This window comes from Panthera tigris, chromosome X, assembly GCF_018350195.1.
Source record: "Panthera tigris isolate Pti1 chromosome X, P.tigris_Pti1_mat1.1, whole genome shotgun sequence".
NCBI lineage: Eukaryota > Metazoa > Chordata > Mammalia > Carnivora > Felidae > Panthera > Panthera tigris.
In genome coordinates, this window is record NC_056677.1 from 83,360,629 (window position 1) to 83,374,401 (window position 13,773).

The 13,773-nt window shown below is 38.0% G+C and overlaps 1 pseudogene; it reads left to right on the forward strand.

Annotated features, from left to right (window-relative positions):
- The first annotated feature begins 12,940 nt into the window (after nt 1-12,940).
- Nucleotides 12,941-13,556, forward strand: LOC102964059 (annotated as a pseudogene).
- Nucleotides 13,557-13,773: the final 217 nt, after the last annotated feature.

A 13,773-nucleotide genomic window follows, 5' to 3' on the forward strand; every position in this document is an offset into this window, starting at 1 on the left:
TTTCAAGCCCAACGATTAATTTTATGGCTATTATACTAAATTCACTTTCTGTTATATTGTTTAAATCGTTTTTGACCAGTTCGTTAGCTGTCGTTATTTCCTGTAGGTTTTTTGAGGGGAATTCTTCCGTTTCATCATTTCAGATAGTCCCTAGAGTGGTGCCGAACTGCAGGGCACTTCCCCTGTGCTGTCTTGAATAACTTGTGTTGGTGGGCGGGGCCGCAGTCAGACCTGATGTCTGTCCCCAGCCCACCACTGGGGCCACTGTCAGACTGGTGTGTGCCTTCTCTTCCCCTCTCCTACAGGTGGGATTCACTGTGGGGTGGCGTGGCCTGTCTGGGCTACTTTCACGCTGCCAGGCTTGTGGTGCTGGGGATCTGGCGTATTAGCTGGGGTGGATCTGCAAGGTGCACAGGGGAGGGAGGGGCAGGCTCAGCTCGCTTTTCCTTTGGAGGTCTGATTCGAGAGGGGCCCTGCTACACCGGGAGTGAGTCAGACCCGTCGCCGGAGAGATGGATCCACAGAAGCACAGCGTTGGGTTTTTGCGCAGTGCAAGCAAGTTCCCTGACAGGAACTGGTTGCCTTTGGGATTTTGGCTGGGGGATGACCGAGGAATATGGCGCTGGTTGTTCCCCGCCAAGCTGTGCTCTGTTGTCCAGGTCTCAAAAACTCTCCCTCCCGTTGTCTTCCAGCCCTCCCGCTCTCCGAGCAGACCTGTTCACTTATAACCTTCCAGGTGTTAAGTCCCGCTTGCTGTCAGAACACCCTCCATCTGTCCCCTCCGTTTTTGCAAGCCAGACTCGGGGGCTCTGCTTTGCCGGCGGGCTGCCCCTCCACCCCGGCTCCCTCCCGCCAGTCTGTGTAGCAAGCACCACCTCTCTGCCCTTCCTACCCTCTTCCGTAGACTTCTTGTGTATGCTTGGCTCCAGAGAATCCATTCTGCTAGACTTCTGGCGATTTTCTGGGTTATTTAGGCAGGTGTGGGTGGAATCTAAGTGATCCGCAGGATGCGGTGAGCCCAGTGTCCTCCTACACCTCCACGTGTTTTTTAAATTTCTTTTTCGTGGTCCTGGTTGATCCATTCATTTTTTAGTATCACTTTGTTTAAACTCCATGTATTTGTGGTCTTTACACATTTTTTTTCCTTGTTATTGACTTCATGTTTCATAGCGTTTTGGTCAGAAAATATGATGGTATTATCTCAATCTTTTTGTACTTGTTGAAGTCTGATTTGTGACCTACTTTGTGATCTATTCTGGAGAATGTACCATGTACTTCTGTAAAGAATGTGCCGTTCCTGACTTAGGATAAAATTTTCTGTATATATCTGTTAAATCCATCTGGTCCAGTGTTTCTTTCAAAGCCTTTGTCTCCTTGTTGATATTCTGCTTAGATTATCTTTCCACTGATGTAATGTGGTGATGAATCCCCTACTATTTTTATATTATTGTGAATTTTACCTTTATATTTGTTATTAATTGTTTTATATATTTGGGTTTTCCAAATTGGGGGTATAAATATTTACAGTTGTTAGATCTTATTGGATAGTACCCTTTGTTATTATATAGTGCACTTCAACTTTTGTTACAGTTTTTGGGTTAAAATCTAGTTTGTCTGATATAAATACTGCTGTTCTGGCTTTCTTCTGACATCTATATGCATGATAAATATTTCTCCTTCCCCTCACTTTCAATCTGTAGTTGCCTTTAGGTCCAAAATGACTCTCCTGTAGGCAGCATTTTGATGGGTCTTGTTTTTTATATACTCAATCACCCTTTGTCTTTTTATTGAAGTATTCAGTCTACTTACTTTCAGAGTAATTATTTTTTTTGAATTTTTAATGTTTATTTAATTTTGAGAGAGAGAGAGACAGAGCACAAGTTGGAGAGGGACAAAGAGAGAGGGAGACACAAAATCTGAAGCAGGCTCCAGGCTCTGAGCTGTCAGCACATAGCCCAACGCAGGGCTTGAAATCATGAACCGTGAGATCATGACCTGAGCTGAAGTCAGATGCCCAGTTGACTGATGCCCAATCGACTGAGCCACCCAGGTGCCCCAGAGTAATTACTGATAGATATGTGTTTATTGCCATTTTATTACTTGCTTTGTTGTTGTTTTTGGAGATTTCTCTGATCCTTTATTGTCTTTGTCACTTTCGTTCTCTCCTTTGCAACCAAAGAGTCCCCTTTAATATTTCTTGCAAGGTTGGTTTAGTAGTCACAAACTCCTTTAGTTTTTGTTTGTCCTGGAAACCCTTTATCTCTTCTTTTATTCTGAATTATAGCCTTGCTAGATAGAATATTCTTGGCTGCATTTTTTTTTCCATTCAGCTTGTTGACTATATCATGTCATTTCCTTCTGTCTTGCCAAGTTTCGGTTATGAGATCTGCAGCTAGCCTCATGGGTCTTCCCTTGAAGTTATGGAATTATTTTGTCATGTTGCTTTTAGGAGTTTTTCTATATTGCTATATTTTACAAATTTAATTACAATGTGTATTTTTGTTTGCTTGCATTTAAATTTTGATGGAGTTATCTGTGCCTTCTGGATCTAGATGTCTGTTTCCTTCCCCAGATTCAGGATGTTTCCAGATATTATTTCCTCCAATAAGTTTTATGTCCCCTTTTCTCTTTCTTCTTCTTCTGGGACTACTATACTACAAATGTTACTATGTTTGATGGTGACACTGAGTTCCCTGAGTCTATTTTCATAGTCTTTCTCTGTTTTGTTCATATACATTTATTGTTTTATCTTGTATGCCAATTCTATATTCATTTTATATTGATTCCTCTGTTTATTTTATCCTTGTGTTCATAAGATGCAGTCTGTTTTGAATCTCAGTTATTGCATTTTTCATTTCTGAATGATTGTTGTTTTTAACTCTTATCTCTGTGGTAAGAGCCTCTCTGAAGTCCTCCATTCTTTTATCAAGCTCAGCAAGTATCTTATGATTGTTGTTTCAAAGTCTCCATCAGGCCTGTTACTTATATCTGTTTTGATTAGATCTCAGGCCAAGACCCACCTTGTTTCATTTGGGATGAATTCTTCTCTTTTGGCATTTTGTCTAAGTCCCTGTCATCTTCCCTGTGTTGGATAAGTCTGCTATGTTTCCTGCTCAGGGCCATTAAAGAGAAATTAAGGTGAAATAAAATAATATGGGTGGGCTCTAACCCAATATAATTGTTGTTTTTATAAAAAATTAGGTCAAAGAAAAGATGAACCTAGGGTTGACCATGAAGATACAGTGAGAGAGGATTGAAATATGCAAGGAGAGAGGCCTTAAAGAAACCAAATCTGCAGACATTTTGACCTTGGTCTTCTGGTTTCCAGAACTGCAAGGGAACAAATTTCTAATGTTTAAGCCAGTCTGTGGTATTTTTTTAAATTTTATATTTCATTTTTAAAAATTTACATCCAAATTAGTGAGCACATAGTGAAACAATGATTTCAGTAGTAGATTCCTTAATGCCCCTTACCCATTTAGTCCACCCCCCTCCCACAACCCCTCCCTTAACCCTCAGTTTGTTCTCCATATTTATGAGTCTCTTCTGTTTTGTCCCCCTCCTTGTTTTTATATTATTTTTGTTTCCCTTCCCTTATGTTCATTTGTCTCTTAAGTCCTCATATGAGTAAAGTCATATGATTTTTGTCTTTCTCTGACTAATTTCACTTAACATAGTACCTTCCAGTCCCATCCACGTAGTTGCAAATGGAATGATTTCATTATTTTTGATTGCCAAATAATACTCCATTGTGTGTGTATGTATATATATATATATATATATATATGTATACATATATATATATACATACACACACACACACACACACACACACACACACACACATACCACATCTTCTTTATCCATTCATCCATCGATGGACATTAGGGCTTTTTCCATACTTTGGCTATTGTTGATAGTGCTGCTATAAACATGGGGTGCATATGTCCCTTCAAAACAGCACACCTGTACCCATGGATAAATGCCTAGTAGTGCAATTGTTGGGTTGTAGGGTAGTCCTATTTTCAGTTTTTTGAGGAACCTCCACACTGTTTTTTAGAGTGGCGGCACCAGCTTGCATTACCACCAGTAATGCAAAAGAGAACCGCTTTCTCCGCATCCTCGCCAACATCTGTGGTTGCCTGAGTTGTTAATGTTAGCCTTTCTGACAGGTGTAAGGTGGTATCTCATTGTGGTTTTGATTTGTATTTCCCTGATGATGAGTGATGTTGAGCATTTTTTCATGTGTCGTTTGGCCATCTGGATGTCTTTCTTGGAGAAGTGTCTATTCATGTCTTTTGACCATTTCTTCACTGGATTATTTGTTTTTTGGGTGTTGGGTTTGATTAGTTCTTTATAGATTTTGGATACTAACCCTTCATCTGATATGTCATTTGCAAATATCTTCTTCCATTCTGTCGGTTGCCTTTTAGTTTTGCTGATTGTTTCCTTTGCTGTGCAGAAGATTTTTATTTTGATGAGGTCCCAGTAGTTCATTTTTGCTTTTGTTTCCTTTGCCTCCAGAGACGTGTTGAGTAAGAAGTTGCTGCGGACAAGATCAAAGAGGTTTCTGCCTGCTTTCTCCTCGAGGATTTTGATGGCTTCCTGTCTTACATTGAGGTCTTTCATCCATTTTGAGTTTATTTTTGTGTATGGTTTAAGAAATTGGTCCAGATTCATTCTTCCACATGTTGCTGTCCAGTTTTCACGGCCTTACTTGCTGAAGAGACTGTCTTTTTATTCCATTGGTATTCTTTCCTGCTTTGGCAAAGATTAGTTGGCCATATGTTTGTGGGTCCATTTCTGGGTTCTCTATTCTATTCCTTTGATCTCAGTGTCTGTTCTTGTGCCAGTACCATACTTTCTTGATGACTACAGCTTTGTATTATAGCTTGAAGTCTAGGATTGTGATGCTTTCTTCATTGGTTTTCTTTTTCAAGATTGTTTTGGCTTTTTGGGGTCTTTTCTGGTTCCATACAAATTTTAGGATTATTTTTTCTAGCTCAGTGAAGAATGCTGGTTTTACTTTCATAGGGATTGCATTGAATATGTAGATTATTTTGGGTAATATTGACATTTTAACACTATTTGTTCTTCCTATCCAGGAGCATGGAACCTTTTTCCATTTTTTTTGTGTCTTCTTCAATTTCTTTCATAAGCTTTCTATAGTTTTCAGTGTATAGATTTTTCACCTCTTTTGTTACATTTATTCCTAGGTATTTTATGGGTTTTTTTGTGCAACTGTAAATGGATTCGATTCCTTGATTTCCCTTTCTGTCGCTTCATTGTTGGTGTATAGGAATGCAACAGATTTCTGCGCATTGATTTTATATTCTGTGACTGTTGAATTCATGGATAAGTTCTAGCAGTTTTTTGGTGGAGGCTTTGGGTTTTCCATATAGAGTATCATGTCATCTGCAAAGAGTGAAAGTTTGACCTCCTCCTGGCCGATTTGGATGCCTTTTATTTTTTGTGTTATCTGATTGCAGAGGCTAAGACTTCCAATACTATGTTGAATAACAGTGGCGAGAGTGGACATCCCTGTCTTGTTCCTGACCTTAGGGGGAAAGCTCTCAGTTTTTCCCCATTAAGGATGATATTTGTGTTGGGTTGTTCATATATGGCTTTTATGATCTCAATGTATGATGCTTCTATCCCTATCTTCTTAAGGGTTTTTATCAAGAAAGGATGCTGTATTTTGTCAAATGCTTTCTCTGCATCTATTGATAAGATCATATGGTTCTTGTCCTTTCTTTTATTGATGTGAGGAATCACATTAATTGTTTTGCGAATATTGAACCAGTCCTGCATCCCAGGTATAAATTGCGCTTGGTCGTGATGAATAATTTTTTAATGTATTCTTAGATCCGGTTGGCTAATATCTTGTTGAATATTTTTTCATCCATGTTCATCAGGGAAATTGATCCATACTTCTCCTTTTTAATGGGGTCTCTGTCTGGTTTTGGAATCAAGGTAATGCTGGCTTTATAGAAAGAGTTTGGAAGTTTTCCTTCCATTTCTCATTTTTGGAACAGTTTCAAGAGAATAGATGTTAACTCTTCCTTAAATGTTTGGTAGAATTCCCCTGGAAAGCCATCTGGCCCTGGACTCTTGTTTTTTGGCAGATTTTTGATTACTAATTCAATTTCCTTACTGGTTATGGGTCTGTTCAAATTTTCTATTTCTTCCTGTTTCAGTTTTGGTAGTTTATATGTTCCTAGGAATTTGTCCATTTCTACCAGATGGCCCATTTTATTGGCATATAATTGCTCATAATATTCTCTTATTATTGTTTTTATTTCTGCTGTGTTGATTGTGATCTCTCCTCTTTCATTCTTCATTTTATTTATTGAGTCCTTTCCTTTTTCTTCTTGATCAAATTGGCTAGTTGTTTATCAATTTTGTTAATTCTTTCAAGGAACCAGCTTCTGGTTTCATTGATCTGTTCTACTATTTTTTTTTTTTTTGGTTTCAATAGCATTAATTTCTGCTCTAATTTTTATTATTTCCTGAATTCTGCTGTTTTGGGGTTTTATTTGCTGTTCTTTTTCCAGCTCCTTAAGGCATAAGGTTAGGTTGTGTATCTAAGATCTTTCTTCCTTCTTTAGGAAGGCCTGGATTGGTATATACTTTCCTCTTAAAACTGCCTTTCCTGTGTCCCAGAGGTTTTGGGTTGTGGTGTTATCATTTTCATTGACTTCCATATACTTTTTAATTTCCTCTTTAACTGCTTGGTTAGCCCATTCATTCTTTAGTAGGATGTTCTTCAGTCTCCAAGTATTTGTTATCTTTCCAATTTTTTCTTGTGGTTGATTTCAAGTTTCATAGCGTTGTGGCCTGAAAATATGCATGATATGATCTCCATCTTTTTGTACTTACTTAGGGCTGATTTGTTTCGCAGTATATAGTCTATTCTGGAGAAAGTTCCATGTCACTAGAGAAGAATGTATATTCTGCTGCTATAGGATGAGATGTTCTGAATATATCTGTTAAGTCCATCTGGTTCAGTGTGTCATTCAAAGGCATTGTTTCCTTGTTGATTTTTTGATTACATGATCTGTCCATTGCTGTGAGTGGGGTGTTGAAGTCTCCTACTATTATGGTATTACTATTGATGAGTTTCTTGATATTTGTAATTAATTGATTTATTTGGATGCTTCCACATTTGGTGCATAAATTTTTACATTTGTTAGGTCTTCTTGGTGGATAGACCCCTTAATTATGATATAATGCCTTTCTGCATCTCTTGACACAGTCTTTATTTTAAAGTCTAGATTGTCTAAGTATGGCTACTCTGGCTTTCTTTGGTTGACCATTAGCATGATAGATGGTTCTCCATCCCCTTATTTTCAATCTCAAGTGGACTTTAGGTCTAGAGTGGGTCTCTTGTAAACAGCATATAGATAGATCTTGTTTTTTTATCCATTCTGTTACCCTATGTCTTTTGATTGGAGCATTGAGTCCATTGATGCTTAGAATGAATACTGAAAGATATTAATTTATTGCCATTATAATGCTTGTAGAGTTGGAGTTTCTGGTGATTTTCTCTGGTCATTTCTAATTATTGTTGCTTTGGTATATATATATATATATATATATATATATATATATTCATCTTTTCTCCCCTCAGAAAGTCCCTCCTTAAAATTTCGCGCAAGGCTGGTTTAATGGTCACAAACTCCTTTAATTTTTGTTTGGGAAACTTTTTATCTCTCCTTCTATTTGGAATGACAGCCTTGCTGGATAAAGAATTCTTGGCTGCACATTTTTCTGATTCAGCACACTGAATATATCCCACCACTCACTTCTGGCCTGCCAAATTTCTGTGGGTAGGTCTGCTGCAAACCTGATCTGTCTTCCCTTGTAGGTTAGTGACTTTTTTTCCCCTTGCTGCTTTAGTGATTCTCTCCTTTCCTGAGTATTTTGTGAATTTGACTATGATATGCCTTGCTGATGGTTGGTTTTTGTTGAATCTAATGGGGGTCCTCTGTGCTTCTTGGATTTTGATGTCTGTGTCTTCCCCCAGGTTAGGAAAGTTTTCTGCTATGATTTGCTCACATAACCCTTCTACCCCTATTTCTCTCTCTTCCTCTTCTGGGACCCCTATGATTCTGATGTTTTTCCTTTTTAATAAGTCACTGATATCTCTAATGCTTAAATTGTGCTCTTTTGCCTTAATCTCCCTCTTTTGTTCTGCTTCGTTATGCTCTGTAAGTTTGTCCTCTATATCGCTGATTCTCTCTTCTGCCTCATCCATCCTTGCTGCCACTGAATCCATCCGTGATTGCAGCTCAGTTATAGTATTTTTAATTTCATTCTGGCTATTTTTTCACTTCTTTTATCTCTGAAGAAAGGGATTCTAATCTATTTTTGACTCCAGCTACTATTCTTATTATTGTGATTCTAAATTCTGGTTCAGACATCTTGCTTATATCTGTGTTGGTTAAATCCCTGGCTGTCTTTTCTTCATGCTCTTTATTTTTGGGTGAATTCCTTTGTTTTGTCATTTTTAAGGGAGAAAAGGAATTAATGAGGTAGAAAAATTGTAATTAAAAAATAAAATTAAAAAAAAATAAAATAAAATAAAAAATAAAATTAAAAAATATTAAAATTAAAAATTAAACACACACACACAGTCACATCGAATAGATGATGCTAGAACCTACGTGTGTTTTGTTCTGGATGTTGAAAGTGGTTTGACAAAGTAGAGAAAAAAAGGGGAGGGGAGAAAAAAAAGGAAATCTTTTGAGAATTTGAAAAAATGAATACACTGAAGCAGACTAAAATGATATAATGGGAGAAAATTGAATTTGAAAAAAATATACACAAAAGTAAAGAACATAGTAGAAAAAAATAAATAAAATATTTTAATAAATATTAAAAATAAATATGATTTTTAAAATTTTCTTTATTTAAGAAAAGATAAAAATGAAAAAGAGAAAGAGGATAAAAAAAGAAAAAGAAGAAAAGAAAAAAAAGAAATCATTTGAAAATTTCAAAAAAGTGAGTACACTGTAGTAGACTAAAATAAAATGTTGGAAGTAAAATAGAATTTGAAAAAATTATCTAAAAGCAAAAAATACAGTAAAAAATTAAATAAAAATATTTTTAATAGAAATTGAAGATAAAAATGAAGTTTTCTCTATGCATACAAGAAAAAGAAAAGAAATGACAAATAAAAAAAAGAAAGAAAAAAAGGAATTTTTTTTTTTAATTTAAAAATGTGAATACACTGAGGTAGACTAAAATAAAATGATGGAAGTAAAATAGCATTTGAAAAAAAAATTACACCAAAGTAAAAAATATAGTAATAAAGTTAAAGAAAAAATATTTTTATAAAAACTGAAAATAAAAATGCATTTTTTTTCTGTATTCAATAAAAAGAAAAAAAGTGTAAAAGAGGGAAAAAAGAAAGAACATTGAATAGATGAACCTGCTAACAGATTGACGTAGGACTGAAATTACTTCGTTTTCCCCTAGATCTCAGTCTATGTAGCACTTTATAGTCCATAAACTAAGCCAGCGGTGAGACTTGTGCTCTTGAAGAGCATATTTGGCCCAGTTGGGCGGGGCTCATTGTAACAGATCTGGTCTCCACTAGATGGAGCCACTAGCCTACTGGGGTGGATTGTTGAGGCGCTCGTAGGTGCATATTCTCATGGGTGGGAGTGGCAAAAATGGGCCACCCAGCTACCCAGTCTGTTCTCCCGGATCAGCAATTGTGCGCCTGTCTTCAGCTTTAGTCCACGCCCCACTTTTTCACTCTCCGTGACCAGGCCCCAGGCGGTACCTCGCTCCCAATTTTTGTCTCAGCTGTGGCTGTTTTCCCCCGGCCCCTTACTTCTGAAGGACTGTGGCTCTGACCCATTCTGCCCCTCTGCAGGAGGGTCTCACCAAGCAGTGGCCGAATGTCACTTGCACCTAGGAATGCTTGCTGGACCCTGCTGTTGCTGGTGCCCCAAGACTGCAGCCAGGTGCCAGCCCGCCCCAGGAAAAGTTCACGAGATAGTGTACCAGCAGCATTTCAGGCAATATGGAAAATCACAACACATATCTGGCACCAGGCTTCACCCTTAATGACATTGTTCCAGCACCAGCGAATGTGGCCATTTTCTGGGGTCTGCTGGACCAGGTGACTTCAACAGTCTCTACCAAATGTCCTTCCAGAAGTGGAACCGCTTTTCCCGGTGTGGCCCAAGAACCTCCCAGACCCCACTCTGTTCCTGGGGATTCGCCCTTCCTACCAGAGCACCGCCAGGTGTCGAGCTGCAGAGGTGCAGACTTTGAACTCCCCTTGTTTACAGTCTTAATAGAATTTAAACCCTCTCCTTTCTCCTTTCTCCCCTTTTAGTTTAGTCCCTGCAGCTGTTTCCAATTTTCCACTTTCTTTCCAGCTGCCTTTGGGGAGGGGTGGTTTTCCCATATTCTCCCCCCTCCCCAGTCTCTGTCCTCTCTCTGCCTGCAAAAGTGGCTCCCTACCCTCCACAACTTCTCGCTCCCCAAATTCATCTCTCCACACTGTGTACCTGCTGAATTCTGTGGTACAAGTTGTGCAGATTGCTGTGTTAATCCTCCAATCAGTTTTCTAGGTGTGTAGGATGGTTTAGTGTTGGTCTGGCTGTATTTCATTGATGCAAGACACACAAAAAGCTTCCATGCTGTTCTGCCATCTTGGCTCCTCCCAAGTCTGTGATATTTTGTTATGAAAGCCCTAGTAAACTGATACAGGAAGGAAATGACAGACATGATACTTAAAAAAATTAATGAGTGGTGGTATTGCAGATTAATTATTTTTATCTCGGTCTCACCATAGTTTTCACTTTCTCCTAATAATTATGGATGATTTTTAAAAATCAGAATTAAATCTCATAGAAATGGTGGTGGTTTTGAAATAGTACAGATATCAGATAGCTATAGACATAAGTATATTTGACTACTTTGTACTGATATTAAGGGATAAAACATAGACAGTTGATACTTTACCCTCTTCCATGATTTCCCAGCTGTGACCACTATCAAGAATTGGGCTTTTTTACTTTTGAAATCTTTCCATATACTTTCTCTTTCAGTGAAATATATTGTTTCACAACATGTTTTATTCATAGATGCCTGGCTACCTAATGGAAAAGTAGGAAAGGAGAAACATAAGAAGAACAAATCCACATTCACATCTCAAAAGATAACCTGTTTATGCTCTCTTGCTATGTGTAGTCTCGTTCAGAGCTTCTGAAACGGACACACCCATTTTCTCACTTGCATGCTATGGGGAGCGCTAACACAAACAGTAGATACTATTCTCAGTCACTTTTTATTGCTGTGTTCAGTCTTGGAGTTTCCAAGTTGCAGCTAGCCCAAAACATGTCACAATGTCTCCTGACCCTGAAACTTCTTCCTTTTGTGCAGGCCTAATTTTCTGGCTTTCATTCACACTGCTACTCATGTGGGCCTGTACATATGGACTAATCTGGGCCATCCTGGTTTAGAGAATTGATTCTAGAGATTTCATTTATTTCATTTTTCTGTGTCAAGACTAATCCCTAGTTTGGTTTAAGGATGTATCCTATTTTGAACTTCAGTGGATTTCTATTACAAGTGCTGGGCACATGAAGGTTTTCCTATCCTTTTACCATGTTGTTGTTTTAAAAAAATGTTCATTTATTTTTGAGAGACAAAGGGCATGAGCAGGGGAGGAACAGACAGAGAGGCGGATGGAGGATCTGAAGCTGGCTCTGTACTGACAACAGCACGTCTGATGTGGGGTTTGAACTCACGAACTGTGAGATCATGACCTGAGCCAAAGCCAGATGGTCAACTGATGGAGCCACCCAGGCACCCCTATCCTTTAACTATTTTAGTTGCACAAGTAAGATGCTTCAAAGCTATTTTATTCCACGTGTGTTGGTTTCCCTGAGCCCTGGGCTTAAGGAGCCTGTGACTAAACTTCCCCCTGCATCCTGCTACGGAAGCATCTCCCCTCTGGAATCTGTAGGCTGATAGAGTGTGGAGCCATCTCATGCACCCATATGCTTTTGCTCCCCTGTGGGTTCCTGCTTGACTAACTGGGAGATTAAAACTATGAGACTGCTTTTAGTTCAAGGGGTTTTATTTAGAGAAAAGAGAAAGAAGCAAGTTGTAGGGGCACTGGGTGGCTCAGTTGGTTGAGTATCTGACTTCAGCTCAGGTCATGATCTCATAGTCTGTGGTTAAAGCCCCACGTCAGGCTCTGTGCTGACAGCTCAGAGCCTGGAGCCTGCTTTGGATTCTGTGTCTCCCTCTCTCTCTGCTCCCCTCCTGATCACACTGTCTGTTTCAAAAGTAAATAAATGTTAAAAAAATTAATAAAGAAAAAAGCATATTGTGAAAGTACTTTTTTTTTCATGACCTTCACTAAATCTTAGGAAATTGAGACATCCTAGGACTACAAAATGTAAGGTTTATTTGAGAGATATACTTACCTTTCCCCTAAGCATCTGTAGGATCACTGAAATTTTCCATTTGGGACTATCATGTGGTAGATTAAAAAATTAATGCTACAGTAACTTTATTACCTAATTTCCTTGCTTTAGAAATATTGTACATCTGGCACTGACTCATTCTTCTATGGGAATACTGGGGATATGTTTTTTTCTTGTTATTTTTTTCTTTTGAAACCCAAATGCTTTTATTATAAATAAAAATGGAAAATACAGGTAACAAAAAATCATTAGAAACCCTTAAAATCTATTGTTCACAGATAAGCACTGTTTCCTTTTGCATATATATTTTTTTCAGAAAATTTATTATGCAAATGTAACTATATTTGAGAAGAGAAATTAGATTATATCTTACAGCTTTGTGAACTGCTTTATTATGACAAATATTATATTATCAAAGTCAGTGAATCCTATACAGCATGAATGCAACATACATTTGGGGAGACCATAACAAGCAAACAAGAAGCATGATGATTTTTCCAAGTTACAGAAAATATTACTTCAATATCCCAGAGGATTGATTAAAAAAATACTAAAAGTAAGGTAGTGTCTACTTTTCCTCTACCTCATCTCATTATGCTAACACACAAGATTTAAGGCAATGTACCAAATGTCTTCCCTATGATTGTTATCGGTAAATTGATCAACATGACATTTTCTGGCTTTGTTATAAGCAAGCTTCCATTTCCCAGACCATCTCATGTAAGGCTATGCTACAGAAAAAAATCAAAGTACTCACATTAGATGCATCTTAGGGAAGTTCTTCATCCTGGTATTTCCTTAGTGTCTTTGGGCTTCAGAACATTTACTCTGATTCTGGGCCAAGATAATGCCACTGACCAATCAGGAATAGTGCAGGAGCAGATGACTGGAGACATCAAGGTCATGTCCAGACACACCAACAAAGCTTTCAAAACAAAGTGGTAAGCTTTGGAGCTGACAGACCACCAGTGGGCACTAGATGATGTAGAAGAGGAGCTCATGGCCAAAAACCTCCACTTCCAAAGCATGTTCATTAAAGGAATCACACACTTGTATTTTTTGAAAACCAAGGAGGAAATAAGTGACAGAAATTTGGAGTAGCCCTTAACCTTTTAATTTTCTTGTGAGCTGATTCTCTCAGAATAAAAAGGAAAATGCATGAACTGGTGGGTGTGCATCAAGGATCATTCTTGTCTGAGCTGAGATTCCATTTATGTTTGAAACTATAGTAAATATGAGGAGTGTGAGGAAGTGACTTACCTGGAAATAGCTATATTTGATGAATACATTTTTTTATGTGTGTGTGACTCTAGTAGTA